The 13,788-nt window shown below is 44.7% G+C and overlaps 1 protein-coding gene and 1 long non-coding RNA gene across 4 annotated transcripts in view; one reads left to right on the plus strand and one right to left on the minus strand.

Annotated features, from left to right (window-relative positions):
* LOC144115943 (uncharacterized) overlaps positions 1-13,788 on the minus strand; it is a 457,564-nt gene that overhangs the window by 162,548 nt on the left and 281,228 nt on the right. The window lies entirely within an intron of this gene.
* On the plus strand, positions 4,669-12,758 carry LOC144115939 (uncharacterized). 3 transcript variants are annotated; one of them, XR_013311622.1, is made up of 4 exons: positions 4,669-6,759; positions 8,901-9,043; positions 10,427-10,551; positions 12,254-12,758. It is a non-coding gene; the product is annotated as an uncharacterized LOC144115939 (long non-coding RNA). The 3 variants fall into 3 exon arrangements; XR_013311620.1 differs by having other exon boundaries at positions 6,312-6,759; positions 10,430-10,551; XR_013311621.1 differs by lacking the exon at positions 8,901-9,043 and having other exon boundaries at positions 6,333-6,759.

Raw genomic sequence — 13,788 nt, forward strand, 5'->3', positions numbered from 1 at the left:
AAGCACGTTCAAAGCAATCTCTTCTGCCTTTGTGCGAGTGCAGGACAATTTTTCATTGAACAATTTCTGCAGAAGCTTTGAAGTGCAGTACACTGATCGGAAGCTATGGTTGTGAGTGATCGTTTGGATGGCGAATACACCCTCTGATACAGCAAGTTGGAGCTCCTTTTACACGGCACGTTCCTGTCTGAAGAAACGGGTTACTGCACTGGAACTAGCAGCAGCCGACACACTCTGCTTGTGCTTGACAGAGCTGATGTGTTTTACTATATCCGTGAGTGACTGAAAAGTCTGCCCCACATGCATTCGCCTCTGGCTTAGTTTTCTTCATGAACGGGTTCTATTTTCCCAGCTGTTCCGTGATTTTGCACTTGCGTTTCGGCATTGTCGCCGGCAAGACGACGAAACAAGTCGAAAACCCAAAAACAAAGCTGACAAAGCCCCTACGAGGCGCCGTCAACAAATCGGGACATTTAACTTTGATTATGGCTTCGCCTCGCTGGACAACGCAGACCTCCGAGCCAGCACAGAGGCAAGCCTTCTCCGGCCTATCCAGTATCCAGCCAACCATGCAAGCAGACGCGAGTACAGTGTTCTAGAAGGCTGTAACGCGAGTTTGTGGAGGCCACGTTCAGGTGAAACGTTGGTCAGGTGGTGCTGCCGTACTGTGATGGATACAGCGGATAAAGCCGCTAGTGATGGAGACAAGGTACCTTTCTAGGCCGTTCCGAAAACATGCGATTTGGAAAGCAGAAAAAGGAAAAAATAAACTTGCTCGCGTTGCTCGCACCGCCATGTTTCAAAGGAGATGATCCTGAGAGCTATTTATCAAACAAAGCTTCGTTCGGGAAAGCCAAAGCGGGTCAAAACGCCGTCCCACAAGTACCTCGGTGGGACACCGGGACCATGACTGCAAAAGCGGGACTGTCCCGCCTAAATCGGGACGTCTGGTCACTTTATGCAGCACCATTGTTAGTGTACTAAAAAAGCTGCAAGAAAAACTTCCCAAATATTCAGCTTGCAGTTCAAAAGCGAACTGCTCTCAGCCCGGACTCCTCTCATCGACAGGTAGCTCTGACAAGAGCTGCTTATTCACGTATGCACATCACTTCGCATATACAACACACACACTGAGTATGTGTTTCTTAAATTAAAAATGTCTTAACAGACACATACATTATGAATGTATGTGGACAATACAGGCATATATTGAAATTATGGGGTGAAACATACCAGTGCAAAGCAGGCAATGAGGCATTCTTAGTTCCTTGAGCTTTCTGCATGAATATGTTTTACCATGACCACTTTGCAACTTCATTCACAAACAGGCTTTTTTATTTCATAAGCATGAAGTTATGTGGTTTGTGGTTTAAAGTCCCACAGCGACTCAGGGTATGAGGGCCGGTGTAGTGAAGGACTCCTGATATTTCAAGCACCTGGGGTTCTTTAACATACACTAACGTCGCACTGTTCAAGGACTTCTAGCATTTCATTTTCATCGAAATGTGACCTATGCGGCCAGTATGGAACCTGTGTCTTTAGGGTCAGCAACCGAGCACCATAGCCACTGCGCCACCACAGTGGCCTGAAGTTATGCGTAACGTGCATATGCCCGATGTGAAGGTGGCGTAAGACAAGTTTAATAAAGCATTCTTTAGTGCCGACATAACTTTGATTCGCTGAGAATCTGCTTTACCAGGTGTAGCTTATTGTTGATAGCATTATATGAGGTGGTCTACTATTTCTTTTCTAGCTTACTATCCACCAGCTTCAAGCAATGTATGTGGAATATTTACTTTTTCTAGTTTCTCGTATGCTCATAAAGCACTCCCGTCAACTCTTTTGTTACTGCATATGCTGACATGGCTCCCGACCCAGCACAATTTTATTGCATGTCGAGTGTTGGGGCTGTTGCTGTATTATGCATGATATCTTCTAATAACAACTGTACTGCATTTTTTGGCGTGAACTACTTTCAGCATGTTAATGAGTAAATGTAGATTATGCTGCTCTCAATGTTTTCACCTAGAGTTGTTCGATGTGCTTTAAAATTATCTGCAGACTGGCATTTTCGTACTGAGTCTGCAAGAAAAATCTATACCACTACCATAGCCGTACGATACTGCTGCCATATTCTGCCCATCAAACTTGGTGACTGCTGCAACGTCTTGTTATCTTGTCAATACCAGTCCCTCGTGTAACACGCTAAAATGGAGTCTAAAGGAAATAAGGTCGTCTCTTGTCGTTGCTGTGGTTTTTATTAAAAAACAAAGCAAAAGCAAAATATGTATGACTGCAGCAGCAATTGCTATCTACTATGTTAAGTTCTGGCTGAGCTGTGGCCAGTGGAAATAAAGGAAATAGTGAAGAAGATAATAAAGGAAATAGGGAAGAAGATTGGAAGATTTGCAGAAAAACAGCAGGGATATCGAGAGGGTAGCGCCAGAAAACACTGCCGCTACCTTCCTAGGGCCAAGAAGGACTTTTTTCCGTTTGATTCGGCCCAGTCAAAAACTGTTAAGAGGGCTATTGCTACCCTTTCCATGGAGTCAGCACTCCTCAAGTCGTGCTCTCACATGATGTGGGCAAGCTTCCAGGGTGAGGTAAATAGACTGCGTAAAGCAGGGTTCCCTAACCACGTCTTGGCTGCCGTGACAGAGGCACTGCTGCAGAAACTTAAGAGTAGGGCAAAGAGGCAATGCCGGAAAGAAGATTTCGGCAAAGCCAAACCAGTGGTGATAACATATATTCACAAGGTGTCCCACAATCTAAAATGAGTTGGCAACAAGTACGGAGTTCCTATGGTCTTCTCCGCCCCCTGCAAATTGGTCACGATGTGCCTCAAGCTTAGCAGCGGTGCTAAAGAAACATTCAGCTGTGGAAAAAAACACTCGAAGCCCTACATAAGGTGTGCCACAGGAGTAGTCTACGAGATCCCCCTTACATGTGGCAAGGTGTACGTCGGCCAGACTGGACGCTGCGTAAACGAGCGTGCTGGGGAACACAAAAGGTCGTTAGGGAACGCATCATATTCTTTCGAAAAACTACCTGTCCATTGCCGCTCTTGCATTGATAAAAATGGGAAAAACTGAACCACAATTTGGGGAGATCAATTCTAGCTGGAAGTAAAGATAGATTAGCTCACGAACTGGCTGAAGCCTTCTTTATCAAAGAGAGAGGTGACAAGTGCGTAAGTAGCACTTCTATCTCCCTGCGAGCAAGTGAACATAATTGTTTAAAAATACTCAATAATGAGTAGTTTCAGTCTGTGTGGTGTTTTTGATTTTTTTTTTGCCTTATGGGAAACGTGCATGCGTTCACCTTCTTCGGGCTATATATATGCTACATGTGGCCTTCAATAAACACAGTTGGAGTCAACGCCCGTCCTGTCTGTCTTTCTGTGGGGTGTGTTAAATTCAGTGCTGTTTTTGCCTTTTGTTAGGCAATGCTCCACCAACTAGCCCTGGAAGACTAATAAACTGCACATCTCCAACCAAAAACTTTATTTTAACCCAACGTTTCGAAGCCGGCTCGGCTCCTTCATCAGGGGCGACTGCGGGCAGTAGCTAGCATCTTTTAAGTATGGAGGGGTCAAAGGAACGAAAGCTGTGATGTGAAAGGCGTGGGGGAGGAGGGAGGGCGGTTAAGGCTGTTAGTCACATCGCACTGTGGGGAGGCGGTCAATGGCGACTTTTTTTCGTTGACTGCCTCCCAGACAGGCAAATCTGTCAAAATGTTTAGTTTGTAAGCCCAGGAAGATGTACTGTTAAATGAAACCTGTAACCTGGTTTGTCCAGCAGAATGGCTTTGAAGCCCAGGAAGATGTACTGTTAAATGAAACCTGTAACCTGGTTTGTCCAGCAGAATGGCTTTGCTGCTGCATTACCACAGAGGCCCATTCACATTTGTTGAAGTTTCGTTTAATGAGATGAATGAAATGAACATGGCAAGGAACTCATGCCTGAGAAGGTGAACATAGAAGAGCAAAAGTAGTAAAAGGAGAGTACTTAACTTGATGTCCATATAGCAATGACTGTATAACGAAGCTACTCGCACCACTACGAAGTAGTGTATCAGTGCTGAGCACATAGCTTGAAACTGTGAAGCACTCTACGTGATGCTGCTTTGGTGCGTAAAAATCGAATCCTACTTTTAATTAATATTGCTCAGGAATCCTTTCAAATACCTATACCATAAATATTCTTAAACTTTTAGCTGCTTTATGAAAACAGAAAGTTAAGCGACTTCAATAGTTCTTTCAGAACTGACTTGAGAGTTGCAAGGTGCATTGACAAACACATGAAATGGGTGCATTCAGGATTAAACATTTGTCAATGTTGTGTTCATAGGCAGCCTGCAGTGCCCAGGCAGCACTGCAATCTGCCTGTTTCACATGGCCGCTCTGCACATTCGCATCTCACCTCCTTGAGCTTCACAGGTTGAAAACAAACCTCCAGCTTCTGCTGTGCTAGTGCAGTTCACGTTATCGACAGGCGGTGGTTCTTTTCACTTCACAGGTGCAGTTGGCACCTTGTAGAATTTGGTCACGCCCGTGTCACCAATGCGCGTATGTTCTCAAACAATTTTTCTGGGTGGCAGACGAGTTTTCACGCCTTCCCTGTAAGATAATGCCTCCTGTGAAACAAATATATATATTGTTCAAATGTGCATCTAAAAACTGCTGCTGTCAGCTGATTTGGCAGTGACAAATGCAACACCACATTGGGAGTGATTATGAAAGTGTACATTTGGCTGATAACGTCCCTTGCCTAGGTGCCCCCATCGTACCCCACTTTGCTGACACACATCACATGTGGCTTCGACAGAGTACACATGCTTATGCCTGTGAAAGTAGGCAGGTGGCATAGAAAAGCACCATGGTTGCAACTATAAAATGCATGCTCTCTTGCTAGGCTGTGTTGCAGCACTGCAATCGACGCAGCAGACTTCATCACAGGTTGCCTATAAGGAATTGAAATATAATGTAACTTCTTAGCTCTTAAATCAACTCTGAACACACCCCTTAGCAGACCCTACACTACCTGCAACTCACATCTGGAGATGTCAGTCCTCCTGTTATGGCATTTGTCACCAGCTGTTCATGCTGTTATGAGCCAAACTTTTTTTATTTTGAGCTCGCATTGCTCAAATATTGCACTGTTTTGTGCGTTTACTATAACTTGTGCTTGTACTGAAAGATGGGACAGCTACAGCTTTTTAGATGACAGCTTGTATGAGTACCCCATATGCCCTTTAACAAGAAAAGTTTTTGCTATCAGTACATTTTATAGTTTCGTTACGAAATGTCAATAATGTTCTCGAGGAATGAGCCCTTCAAGAGAATCCAGTGCGTGTTAACTTGCTTGAAGTAAGGCTGGTACACTAAAGTTTATTTGGTCGAACGCGTAGTGTGCCAGTGTTAGAAAAACAACAATAGGAAGGGGCATATGCAGTAGGCCTCATTTTGACTTGTTTACTGAAAGGCAAAAATGTCAAGTAGCATACAGGATTATAACTTGGGTATAAACAACCAGAACAGGCTTACATTGCATACTGTGTGCCCACAGCACAGCAAAAATGCGACTCGGCCAAAGAGCACGTTCTTCTGTACAAGGTAACCAAAGCATCTTGCGGTTCTTCGGCAGTTTGAAGTCGGCACCAATATCTCACTACAATGCACATGCTAGGCCCTTGAGCACGTCCTGACAATCTAGCAAGGCCAAAATATGTTCCACCTCGACAACGGTCCATCAAATTTCATCTTATTTGGCGTCGCAGCTTTTCACCACATCGTGACGGTAGTGCCTTGCGGTGGATAGCCAATGAGGGATAATGAGAAGGCACAAAATACCAGAAGTGGAGCACACAACAGGTTTGCTACTGGACTAAGAAAAAAATAAAGCAATGAGAGGCCAGCAGCGGCGGACTGTGCCGTTGAAATCACAAGGCCTTCCGAGATGCACAAAATCCATGCGATGAAGTGCCTGCAGAACGAATGCATTTTCGGAGGTTGATTTCACTCATTGAGAGAGAACGCCTCGTCATATTACAAAGGTAAACTACACCACAACTGCTAAAAATCACTGCTGAAAGGCTGTAAAGATGCAGGCAAGCAATCTGCAGGAAAATTTTAAGGAAACGCGTTTTCAGCCCTGGACGCGGCCAACAGCACCAACAGGGCAACCAACAAAGCAAGTTCTGCCAAATTTAGCGGAATAATAGGCAGTTTTGAAACAACCATTTTGCAAAAAATGCACGCAAAGTAGTGCCTCATTTTGTGAAATGAGTATAAAATAAAAATAAAATACTTTACAAAAATGCAGTGCCTGTCTTTTGTCGATCTCGAAATTGGCGGGGCAGCAGCATCGTGATTGCCACGAAGTCAGATGGGCTTCTTCGCTTCTTGGCATATAGAAACTCGGTGCTGCGTGAAGTTGTCTAAATTAATTCGATTCCGTCTTAAGGTATTCAATATGTAAGTTAATGAAACGCTTGCGCATACCACGCTTTGACCCTCGGCAAGTGGAATCAGCGAGTCGAGCTATGTAGGCTCGATGTGCCCCACACAGCGCTATTCAAAGAATACCGTCACCGCAAGAGATGGCCAGAAGGAAGCGTAGTTCTTCGCTTCGAACGATATGTGAGTGTCGTCGCCGGAACGCCGCGACAGCTTTCATAAACCTCAAACCGCAGTTCATGACCAACTTGGGTGCACTCGTCCGGTGACAACGCTGCGGCAATAACCCAACCAGCGAAAAGGTAAGCTATCAGAAAACCCAAAACATTAGCGTGTGGAAATCTAAAGTATTAAATTTCCTGCAAACTGGGAAGCGTCTCTTACAACTTAAATATACGGTGTCTCTTAAACAATGGGTGCCAACTAAGTGTGACAGTCATAACTTGCACGTCAGAAATAAGATGTTGAAGCACTAGCTGTGGCAATCGTTTGGTCGCGGATGGGATGGAAACGAAAGAATGCAAGCACTGGCCTTAAATGAATTAAGAGCTTGAGATGTTCGGCTCCCATACAGGAGCTTTGTTCACAATGATACAGCGACACGGCACAAGCGTGCGGAATGGCGCCGTTGCTTGCTACTGTGAATGTGCTAAAAAAAAATAAGTCAGTTTTCTTTTCGTAGATTTGGCTTCAAAAGGGAGCAGGTGACCGCCCTCCACGGTGCATACGAACACGGCTCTTAAAGGCCTGCTGCCTCTCAGTGCTTTCCTGTCGACAATTTTGTTCATTACATCCTTCATAGCAACTCCAATTCACAGGGAATCAATTTTAGGCAACCGCAACTACACAAAGGCAGTGTACTGCTTTAAATGTATGCACCTGTGGAAGAAACAGTGGTAATTTCTTGTGACCGACATTGCCAGAAAAAAAAAGAAGCTTATTCCTTTAGTTTCATGCGTTTCACGGCAACCTTATCGTGTCGCAGTTGTTTGGTACGGATGTTTTACACTTGCAGTCCATTCTCATCTCAAGCAAAAACCCGTCTCTTTGTTCCCATCGCCATTACAAAAATGTGAAGTGAATGGCAATAATTTTACACTTACATTTTCATTCCTTACAAGGAATGAGCAAAATGCCTGCATAACCTACTAATGTGGTTTTGAGAACTGGCATGGGGTCACTCGATCATAAGGTGCCATACATATCTGGTAGTAGTCAAAAAAGCAATATTATGATTGTTAATATTCTGCCCCATGAAACTTGAAATATTCTTCAGCAGCCGTTCGGAACAATAAGATATATTGCCTCCTCTATTACCACTTGCTTGACCAACATACGCTGCTGATAGACTAGCAGTTGCTGTGCCTGGTATAACGCCAGCATGCTCTAAATAAAATTCAGTGCTCCTTGTGAACACGCCGCAAAAAATAAAAGGAAAGCGATTTGATACACATCTCTACGGCAATTTAGCTCAAGCCTATAATGTTGACCAACTGACCTTTAAGTAGTTTATTACCTCTGATAGTGATTTACTGCTGCTTATCTATCCGCTAAATTTCTCACAAAAGGTATTCCCTGTTCAGATGTACTCTTTAGCAGCAGCACTATCACTGCCTCGTCCGCCACGCCATACTGCCGCTGCACCTCCTGTAGAAGGTGCAACGACCGAATACTGAACTTTGACATCACAGTCATTGATCACCTGTTGAAGCTGAAAATGAAATAGGGTGAAAGCAGAAATAGGATTGTAAATTATTCAGCAGTTGTACGCAAATACCACATGGCGATTCATGTATATTATTGTCTTATGTATTATTACAAAGAAGAAAACATGCAACCAGGATTTGGTGTCTATAGTCATTGAACTTCTGCAATGGCGTAATTGATGGCTCATTGCCCTAAAGGCATAGATGTAAGCCAGCGACTTGCTGTACATGAGGCGCAGTCACTTGCTACTTGATGGGAGGGCTACTCTTCAATTGCGCAAGGCATGTTTGCTTTTCTTGTGACTTGTCGTGTTAGCTTTCATGTCTTGTGCATATTACATATGCAGTTTTCTCAAGGGGGAGGGGGGGGGGGGGGGGGGATGAGCCAACAACTTATCTTTTTGGGAGACCAGCTGGGTGGTGCTTAAAGGGACCCTGAAATGATTTCAATGGTCATATTCTAGTGCAGCAGGTCTGCAGAGGTGGTCTTTGTGGGTATTCGAGTCAAATTTGAAGGCTCTGCGTGGACCCTACAATTTAGAAATCATTTTAAAAAATCACTACTCGCAGTAGCTTGCAAACCGATTAGGGTGACATCAACCCGCGCCTGTCTTCTACTCCTATTTATTACATCAGTGGGCAGTCTGGGCTAGCTGGTTTGCCCACACTGTGAATGATTGTTTCAAGGTGAGTGACCCTTTGTTGGCACTGCATGATTCTGCCATTTGCACTCGCAGGCACACTCACACTGACGCAGCAGTCCACAGTCACTTTGCAGCTGGGACGTTGTCCTCCACACTGCGGCACAGCGAGTGACTGCGCTTGGCCTTCTTTGATGGCCTGCCTGGGGGGACACGTTTTGAACCTTTGTTCAGGCCAGGTCGTCTCCTTGAGATGCTTGTTGGCTGCACACTTATCTTGCCTTGGCACCTTGAAACCCTGCAGACTGCGGCTGACATGTTTATCATTGCCGTGACAAAGCTTTGCTTGCTTGGAAGGCTTTTCAGTTTTTTTGCCAGTCTGGCTGTATGCTTCATGCATGTCGGGTCATTTCCAACTTCAGCCTTCAGGTGTTGAAAAGCTTCTATGAGGGCTTCGAAAGGGTCCTCCGCCAGTTCCTAAAGCAAACACACACAAAAAAAATTCTTTGCTTAAATGCTGCTGTTGGCCTACTGATGGGCTGCTTGTCTTAATCTGTTCTATGCGAAGAGAAAACTGAGCTCTATGAACCTGATGCTCGTCAAAGGTACAGCACGGCAGGCTTCGTTAAACTTCCTCCCATTGAAAACGAGCCAAGTTCTTTGATGCACATGTGGCTAAAATGTAAGAAGGAAAAGTGAGGAGAAGCACCATGTATCCCAGACGTATTGTGAAAAAAGTGGCAGAACTAACATACTATTCATAAGCCTACTTTATGCTTCAGAATCATGGTTGCTAAGAGGCAGCATGCCAGTCAGCATGTGCAGGCTGTTGCTGCTGTGGGCAACAGAGAGGCATGATTCAGTAAAACGAGCTCTTGGGCGTGTTGGTTACTTGTCTTAGGCACAGTAGCAGCACAAAAAAAAACACACAAAAGAAGAACTAGACACGCAGCGTCTGTGCGGGTCTCTCGGTGTCTAGTTCTTCTTGTGTGTGTTTTTTTGCGCTGCTACTGTGCCTAAGAGAGGAATGAGAGGAGGAGGATGCGTCATGCATATGGGGGGAGCGCATTGTCTGATCGTGGGGCGGCTCCTCTGCTCTCTTCTCTATTTAAATTTACTTCCTCCATGGTCTAAAATATACATGAACCGTTGTTAGGTCTTCTTGCTTTTGGGGGAAAATTGTATAATTAAGCATTTCTGCAGAATTCTTGTTAGTAACGACAGTTTGGTTTTTGTTATTACAGACACCAATCAGAGTGCGAGAGTAATAAAAATGAGACTGGTTTGTTTTGAATTCTCATAAAAGTCAGCATATTGTTACACAGTTTTGTTGATGCCTTGATATGCTTAACCTCTCCATCTATATAAGCAAGTGAACGTCTCGAGCTTGGCGGCTGCAGTAACAGTGCATTCACATTCTTTCAGAGGAAAAGCCACGATACTGTCATATTTTGAAAGGAGCATTAATGGTAGTGACGAAGTTTCTAGTTTTGAATAACGCTCAGCATCCAATCATGGGTTTTTATCTTTTATGGTACCAGGCTGTCCAGGAATGAATGAGTGACAGTCCGATGCCAGACTAATATATGGCTTTGTCCGGCTTGCATGCATGGCCACGGCAGCAGGTGCAGGATTGTGCACCATGGCACTGGGAGGCATTGTCTTACCAGCACCTTCCTTCAAGTGAAGGGAATACCAAGTATTACCTGATGCTGAACTGCAACCAGCACATGCTGCTTTACGGAAGGTACATTTGGAGTATGTCTCAGAAATAAGCATGTATTTATTTTATGTACGTTATGGTTTCTGCAAAATGTTGCATATTTTTCTTTATGAATTCGCAGCATTTTAAATTCTCCACCACAGAAAATAATGGGCCTTAGTCATCATAGGGTGCCTATTGTCATTGACTATGGTTTATAATGACTATGGTTTATAATGACTGCAGCCAACATAGAGTTGCTGTAATTCATCTTGCTAATGTATAGCACCATAACTTACCTGGTTCATTAGTTGAGCAGTGGAAGTTTCCCTACTTTCTGGAGGACTGTACTGGGTCGTTGGAGCTGCTGAAGTGGAGGGAGTGTCCCAACAGTCTAGAGCATCGGTGGGAGCCTTGCTGCACGCAGCATTTTGCAGCACTTGTGTCTCGTGGAGGCCTTCAAAGAAATCAATGCCAGGACAGTTGTCTCCGAGCGCAAGCTTTCCAAGGTTGTAGCGAGCTTCTGTAGTCAGCAGAGGTGCATTTGGGAAGATCCCACCAAACACTTTGTGCACGAGTGCCTGGTGTTTACAAAATGCGCCCTGCTGACCAGAGCGGCAGGTGCACAGGCCGATGTCAGAGTACACAGTGTAAAGCTTGCTATCTGGACTGCTGCCACTTGGGACGACATAATGCCCATCTCCGTTGCACCTAATGTTTTTTCGGTGTCTTTTGGTAGCTTCTTTAAAAGCCTCTCATAGAGGAGCATGTGCCCAGTCATACGTGAGTGTGCATGGTCTAGTATTCTGTGGAAAAAATATTTCTCCCACACAACAGAGAGGAATTCAGCTAGGGTCACAACATTAAACGCTTTTGTCCTGTGCAAGATTATGTCTTTTAGGACCCTAATCGAGGCCTCTGAATAATTATTTGTGTTGTGGCCTCGTGTCTTCGCTGACAGTCGGAAGAGAAGCACCCATTCTTCTTCTCTCTCCAGTAGAGTGACGACATGGGTGATGAAGCCCTTGTGCTGTTGGGAGTAAAGGTCTTGCTTGGCGGCCTCCAATGTGTCCTTGCTATCAGCGTCCATGATCTGCAAGGTTTCCAGCAAAAAAAAAAAAAAAAGAATAGCTCCAAGCAGAAGCATTTAAACACTAGTGCATTATATAAGAAAACTAAATATTTCTATTCGGAACCACGTTATATGAAGTACATTCCAAACATTTACATGTAGTCTGAGAGCTTAGCTTTGAATTAGTCAGTGTCCAAAATTTTTAGCACTGGTGCTGCCATCTCAAGAGCATCTGCTGTATTGACGTGCAGCAGCAGGTGGAAACACTAGTATAGCTTCAACGGCATTGTAAAAATCCCCACTTAATTATGAGCTAGAACAAAGTTGCTACAACGATTTATACATATGCTGAGTTTGTCAATTCGGTCTACAGATCCCTGGAAGAATGAGCAGGTGCGTTAATTTTGGGTACACATTGGGAAAAGTTTCATGAAGGCCTTGGCAGTGATTAAGCAAGCATTCACGCAGGTTTGCAAGGCCTGTATGAAATGCTGCTACCAAAATTAAACTTCTTGAATTGGTTACAGACACGGCAGCAGATTTAACTCTTGTTGTGCATCATTTTATTGCCGAATTTGTGATTGAGATCCTGACCACTCTTCGGAACGAGGAGTGCATTGACACCTGCATGGAGCTACATAGGATTGTCGTAAATGTGCAAACATTTTGTTCCAGGTCACTGTTGCGGCTACCTGGTGTTACAATTATGACTCTGAAAGAAAGCAACCATCCTCCCAGGGAAGAGCCTGCACTTGTGATGAATGGTGAGACAAGTGTAAAGTCGGGTGCATGTTCAGGACTATCCTTGGCATCCATGGCATTGTGCATGAAAAGCGGACACCAGAACGACAAAGGAGTCAAGTCCATCTGCTACTGTACCATCTTGCAGCACCTGGAGACGTCCCCTTAATCGGCCTACAGAATGATTTCAAGGCTCCCTTTTCCAAATTTGCTGCTTTTGTTAAAAAAGAGGTGGAGCTACCATCAGAAAAATGTATCAGGGCTACGACATTGCATCTCACATAAAGCGAACAACCTTGGCTATATCACTCTGTTACAACTAATGAGGAAGCGCTGTAAGCTCACTCCCACAGTCTCCTAGCTACTGTGATCCCCGTAAAGAAAATGTAGCTACCCCCTCCCCTGAAATAAATAAATTAAAGTGGATTTGAAGCTTTAACTGCTGGCAGGTTTGCTCCAACAGGCTACAAGGTCAGGTGGCGCTTGCGTGTGCGCCAGCCGGGTAAAGCGTCTAAAGTGGAAGCAGAAGCACGGTAAGCACTAGACAGGTGCAGCGTTGGAAGTGAACTGCTGCACACGGCTGGTGCTCAGCCAATGGCAGGAATTTGAAAAGCTTGAAAGCCAGTCACGAGGTACGCCTTGCAGGCCCACCTGGTCACGTGATGCGTCACCTGTCCAATCTGATCTCTGCCCTCTGTGCGACTGCCGTGTCCAAGAAACTCGTAAACAGCAGATTTCCTGTGTAACCCATGTTTAGAGCGCTCGAACAGTGTGCACCAATCACTGAAATCATGTAGTAGCCATTGTTTTTTCGCAAAGGGCTATTTCCCACCTGGTTTATAGGCCTATTCGACTATTCCTGTGGAAAGGTTGTTCAAGAGCCTAATAATCACGGCAAGGTATAGCTTTATTTGAAACTCTATGCATTACTTGAGAGCTTTACAGAAGGGTCATGCATACTGTACGTTATGAGTGCACTTGTGCTGCAGTAGCTTTGCACCCTGACAACTTTGTTGAGGATTGAAGGCGAGGATAGCGAATTTCACCGGTTGCCATGAGCACCTCATTCACGACGGTATTATTATGTCCCTGAAACGCTAAGGTCTTGGCCAGGAGCACATGACCATTGTAGAGACCTTGAAAAGCAGTTTGATAGGGTCCGCTTTGAAGAAACAGGCACACACAGCCGACCTTTTGAACAAATAACTGCCACTTTTCCCTGACAATTTTTCGGCTGTAATAGGGCAAGTCCAGTGACTACAAACTTTAGATACAACAAACCTAATCTGTGTGACCGTCAAGTTTATTATAAGTTGGCTCAACTGTTTAACCTTGTCCATGATCACGAGGTTGTGTACAGCTCTTTATCTGAACAGTATTGTCTCATTCCACAGTCGCAAATGGTTCCTTGTTATGCCTGCTTGCCGCTGACACCTGTGCTGCCCCTGCTGTGCTGCATAAGTAGTCCC

The sequence above is a fragment of the Amblyomma americanum genome, chromosome 1 (assembly GCF_052857255.1).
Source record: "Amblyomma americanum isolate KBUSLIRL-KWMA chromosome 1, ASM5285725v1, whole genome shotgun sequence".
Classification (NCBI taxonomy): domain Eukaryota; kingdom Metazoa; phylum Arthropoda; class Arachnida; order Ixodida; family Ixodidae; genus Amblyomma; species Amblyomma americanum.